Raw genomic sequence first — 5,991 nt, forward strand, 5'->3', positions numbered from 1 at the left:
AAAAAAAAAAAAAAAAAAAGGCATTTACTGACTTCAGATTTCTGAAAGACTCTAATGTTAGGCCAGGCGCGATGGTTCATGCCTGTAATCCCAACACTTTGGGAGGCTGAGGTGGGCGGATCACCTGAGGTAACGAGTTCAAGACCAGCCTGGCCAACATGGCAAAACCCATCTCTACTAAAAATACAAAAATTAGCTAGGCATGGTGGTGCATACCTGTAATCCCAGCTGCTAGGGAGGCTGAGGCAGGAGAATCGCTTGAACTCAGCAGGCGGAAGTTGCAGTGCGCTGAGATTGCAAATGTGCACTCCAGCTTGGGCAACACAGAGACTCCATCTTAAAAAAATTAAAAAGGCCAGGTGTGGTGGCTCACATCTGTAATCTCAGCACTTTGGGAGGCTGAGGCAGGTGGATCACAAGGTCAGGAGTTCAAGAGCAGCCTGGCCAAGATGGTGAAATCCCATCTCTACTAAAAATACAAAAAAAAAAAATTAGCTGGGTGTGGTGGTGGGCACCTGTAACGCCAGCTACTCAGGAGGCTGAGGCAGAGAATTGCTTGAACCCGGGAGGCAGAGGTTGCAGTGAGCTGAGACTGCGCTACTGCACTTCAGCCTGGGTAACAAAGTGAGAACCCATCTAAGAAAAAAAAAAGAAGTTCTAATGTTTACTCTCCAAGCCACAGCTTGGTCTTATTTACACAGCATGATACTGGTTAAATGCTTATTAAAATAACTTAAAATTCTTACAATTTTGATGCAGAATGTTTGAGCTATTTCAATCTGCACACTATTATTCTAGCTGGTTTACTTAGCAGCTCTGAAACAAACTAGATAGAGATACGCAAATGCCTAACTAGATTCTAACATGACTGCTTTAAAAAGTGTACAAAATATTTTTCAAGGATAGTCAAATACATGTACTACTCATCTTTAAAGGCAAATGAGACAAAATAGTGTAGAAGAGCAGAAATCTGTAAAATATTTACACTAAAATGAATTCAAAAATTTCATTTTCTACAATATTCTGACCCAAAATCAGAGCGTAACAAAAGCATGTCCTGTCTTTATGAATTTATAGAGGATAATTTTATGACAGACACAATGGTAGAAAAAGAACATGGAACATAAATACTAACTGATCATATTAAAGATAAACTAGGGCGGGTGCAGTGGCTCACGCCTGTAATCCCAACACTTTGGGAGGCCAAGGCAGGTGGATCATGAGGTCAGGAGTTCAAGACCAGCCTGGCCAACGTACCGAAACCCCATCTCCACTAAAAATACAAAAAAATTAGCCAGGCGTGGTGGCGGGCGTCTGTAATCCCAGCTACTTAGGAGCTGAAGCAGGAGAATCGCTTGAACCCAAGAGGCAGAGTGAGCGGAGATCGTGCCATTGCACTCCAGCCCGGGCGACAGTGCGAGATTCCAAATCAAAATAAATAAAAATGAAGATAAACTGAGCAGAAAAAATAAACACTGTCAATAAACCTAAATGTGAAAAAGCAAAACCATACAATTTATAGAAGAATACAGAGATGAACAGCCTTATGGATCAAAGGTAGGGAAGGCTTTCTTGCATAAAAGACAAAAAAGGCAAACCATTTTGGGATTCACTTTCCCCATCTGTCAAATGAAGGCACTGAACTTGGAAGATTCTCAAGTTTCCTTCCAGATGTAGAAACAGATTTATGGGTCCAGATTCTGTAGAGGTCAGTGTTTTTTACAATTTTTTACAATCAGTTGCCCACATTTATAAATCAGAAAATTCTGTATAACATATTTGGGCTGGGCGCAGTGGCTTATGCCTATAATCCCAGCACTTTGGGAGGCCAAGCTGGGCAGATCACCTGAGGTCAGGAGTTCGAAACCAGCCTGGCCAACATGGTAAAACCCCATCTCTACCGAAAATACAGAATTTAGCCAGGCGTAGAGGTGCATGCCTGTATTCCCAGCATGCCTGTAGTACTCAGGAAGCAGAGGCAGGAGAATTGCTTGAACCTGGGAGGTAGAGGTTGCAGTAAGCTGAGATCAAGCCAGCCTGGGCGACGAAGTGAGACTCCGTCTCAGGAAAAAAAAAAAGAGTGTGAGATGAAAGAGCCTGCTTGTAGTATCTGCTTGGAAAGAAAAGACTGAAATCTGATGCCTGAAATTTAACGGCTTAAAAAAAAAAAATCAGCAAGCTTGTTGAGTATTAGCATGTTTTCGTTACAGATGCCCAGTGGGATATGTATTTTACAGGCTCCTTGGTTTAATGGGGTTTCTTTAATGCTTTATTTTAGGTTCGTCTTAAAATACTGTGAAATATTTCAAACATGCAGAAAATAATATAATGATCATTTGATATGTCTACTACGCACCTGCTTTATCAAATTTTCACATTTAAAATTAAGGGCCGGGCACGGTGGCTCACGCCTATAATCCCAACACTTTGGGAGGCCAAGGCGGGCAGATCATGAGGTCAAGAGATCGAGACCATCCTGGCTAACATGGTGAAACCCCATTTCTACTTAAAAAACAAGTTAGCCGGGCGTGGTGGCATACGCCTGTAGTCCCAGCTACTCGGGAGGTTGAGGCAGCAGAATCGCTTGAACCTGGAAGGCGGAGGTTGCAGTGAGCCAAAATCATGCCACTGCACTCCAGCCTGGCAACAGAGCAAGACTCCATCTCAAAAAAAACAAAACAAAACAAAACAAAGGTTAAGACTGCCATAATTTTTTTAACTTTTTTCTTTTTTTCTTTTACTGTTTACCGCCTTTTTTTTTTTTTTAGACACTCGGAGTCTTGCCCAGGCTGAAGAGCAGTGGCAGATCTAGGCTCACTGCAACCTCTAACTCCCAGGTTCAAGCGGTTCTCATGTCTCAGCCTCCCGAGTAGCTGAGACTACAGGCACGCGCCACCACGCCCAGCTAATTTTTTATATTTTTAGTAGAGACAGGGTTTCACCATGTTGGCTAGGCTGGTCTCAAACTCCTGACCTCAGGTGATCCACCTGCCTCGACCTCCCAAAGTGCTGACAGGCGTGAGCCATCACACTAGGTCAGTTTACTGCATTAATTTTGTGGCTTTCCTTTTTTTTTTTTGAGACGGAGTTTCACTCTTGTCGCCCAGGTTGGAGTGTAGTGGCATAATCTCGGCTCACTGCAACCCCTACCTCCCGGGTTCAAGCAATTCTTCTGCCTCAGCCTCCCGAGTAGCTGGGAGTACAGGCATGCGCTGCCATGCCTGATTAATTTTCGTATTTTTAGTAGAGACAGGGTTTCACCATGTTGGCCAGGCTAGTCTCGAACTCCTGACCTCAAGTGGTCATTCACTCTGCTCTAATTGCAAAGAATCCATGTAGCATACTTGTAAACTGCTTCCCGGAATTTCTCTTTCCAGCTTTATCTCAGACTACTGCTCTACCAAACCCTTTTAGCGAGAACAATCTATTAATCATACCCTCAATACATCCACTTCAGCATCTTCTCCCTACTCTGAAGTGTTACTTTCTGTTTTTCCTGATCCCATCAAGCTACATTAATATTCCTTCACTCTGAGCAAAAAAACTCTAACATTTATAAAGAACTTAATGTGTGCCAGTATCACTTCAATTGAATTATTCTATTTAATCCACATAACCCTGTAAAATTTGTTCTACTTTTCCCTTCTCAAGGTGAGAGAAACTGAGTGAGCTTGTCTAGGTTAGTTAACTGAGTTCCCCGAGGTTGCATGATGTTAAGTAGCAAGCCAGACTACAAAATCCAGGCCCTTAAATAAATGCAATGTCTCCTGGCTGAAAGTATGACTGTCTTTACTGCTCACATGTCACTCAACATACGCCTTGTGATAGTTAGCATTTTGTGTTAGATGTCTAAAAACCTCAAAATATTACATTTATTCAACAAAAATTTACTAAGAGCCTTTGTGCCAGGCATTGTTGACTACTGGGGCACATTAGAGAGCACCTACAAATGAAGAGTAGATGAATTCTCTAGATACATGGACATCCCAGAAATATTGGTAAGTGCAAAATCCCAAATACTACATACGCAGCAACTGTAACTAGATAAAAACCCTTATCTATGTAAGTACTTTAAAAGAGCATAGTCGTGACATGATAAAGTTGTGGGTTTTTGTTTTGGGGGTTTTGTTGTTGTTTACTATTTCATTGAATTAAAGCTTTTGGTAAGAGAATTAAGCAACAGGGCCGGACACAGTGGCTCACGCCTGTAATCCCAGCGCTTGGGAGGCCAAGGCAGGCGGGATACCCGGAGGCCAAGAGTTCGAGACCAGCTTGACCAACTTGGAGAAACCCCATCTCTACTAAAAATTCAAAATTAGCCAAGTGTGGGGACGCATGCCTGTAATCCCAGCTACTTGGGAGGTTGAGGCAGGAGAATTGCTTGAACCCGGGAGGCGGAGGTTGCCATGAGCCAAGATTGCGCCATTGCACTCCAGCCTGGCCAACAAGAGCAAAACTCCGTCTCGGGGGGGCAAAAAAAAGAGAGAGAGAGAAAATTAAGCAATAAAAATACTTAAAACTCGTGTTTTATGTATTCCTCTTTCCCCATAAAACAGCAGAAGTAGCCTAGAGAAAGATTAATGAGCACCTCTCTGCATAACATTCTATTGTAATCTGGCTTTCTTTAGGAAGACATGATGTCTTCTGGTTAAGGGTGGCAGGTACTATAAGAGAATACTATCTATATAAATCTTCTTACAAACTTCTGGAAACTTGTAGCTGATTGTAAATTTTCATACAATGGCATAAAACCTTTGAACTGAAAGGAATCCTGCAGAACATCTCCTTCAGCGCCCCACCCCACCCCCGCCCCCTCCACCACCTTATTTTACAGATTTGTTGGTTACTAAAGCCTAAAACCTTAATTCTGGGTCAATGAGAGTAATGCAGCTACCTATACTGCTGAAATGTAGTGGTTTATACTGCAAAGGAAATGCACTTCAGAAATAAAGTCTGTGTATGCTAGTACCAACCCTGCATGTGGAGTTTTTATTTTAATTACTAACCAGCTATGTTTTCTTGAACTTAATCCTCTTTTTTTTCACTCTCAGCTCACATCTATTTTTTTCTCTTTTCGAACTTAACCCTTTCAGGCCTGGATGTCTTCATTTGGATAAATTCTAACCGTTGTTGAAAAGCCACGTGGTAAATATTTTTGAAACCTAAAGCCTTCTCTACACAATAACACTAAGTTTTCATGGTAAATGACACAGTTTCAATATTCTCCCTTTCACATTAGGCAGCAGTTTGCATCCGTTGCTTTAAGAGGCGAAATGAACAGTCCACAGACACTGGGAACTAAGTACAGCTCAATCCTGAAGAACTCATCGGCCCCTGGATCGGCGCGCACACGCCCCCCTGTAATGGTGACGAGTCATTTCGGGGCGCTGTACTTCAGAGCATGACGCCCCTCAAACATCAAGGCCCTAAAGGTGAAGGCCCAGGAAAATGTCGATTGGGACAGCAGCCTCTACCTGCTGCTTTTAGAAGCTGTGGCCTGCCGAAGTCAAACCCCCAAAACGTTCTTCTTACAACTAAGGGTTCAGGCCTCAAATCGGCATCTCGCCCTCTCCGGTTTCAGGGGCCCCGAAAAAAGGAGAGGAATAGGCCGCCACTGAACGGCTCAGCCCCCTGACCAGGAGCTGTCCGGATGTTTTTTGTGGCGCCTTGCAATTCGCTGCGACCTTTCCAGGAAGTGCTGCACACGGGCGTGTGGCAAGCGAGCTGGCCGTTTCTCGCGGTCCTGCTAAAATGCTGTCAACCTGGCGCTCCACCACAGAGGCCCGCTGGCTTCTCGGGAGGCGACCGAGGGAGCTCAAGGGGCGGGGAGGCTGTTACGAGGAGCGAAAGGACGGCCTCAGGGGTGGCCGGGGACAGCCCGGCATCAGCTGGAGGAAGTCAGCAGGACTGAGGAAAGGGCTACTACCCGTGTGAGGAAAGGGGGGAACGGGCGGAACGCGGCGAACGGCCGCACTCGGAGGCTGAGGCGGG

The 5,991-nt window shown here is 44.3% G+C and overlaps 1 pseudogene; it reads left to right on the top strand.

Annotated features, from left to right (window-relative positions):
* LOC105537839 overlaps positions 1 to 5,635 on the top strand; it is a 19,413-nt pseudogene extending 13,778 nt beyond the window's left edge.
* Positions 5,636 to 5,991: the final 356 nt, after the last annotated feature.

Source organism: Mandrillus leucophaeus, unplaced genomic scaffold, assembly GCF_000951045.1.
Source record: "Mandrillus leucophaeus isolate KB7577 unplaced genomic scaffold, Mleu.le_1.0 Scaffold18, whole genome shotgun sequence".
In the NCBI taxonomy this organism is placed as follows: domain Eukaryota; kingdom Metazoa; phylum Chordata; class Mammalia; order Primates; family Cercopithecidae; genus Mandrillus; species Mandrillus leucophaeus.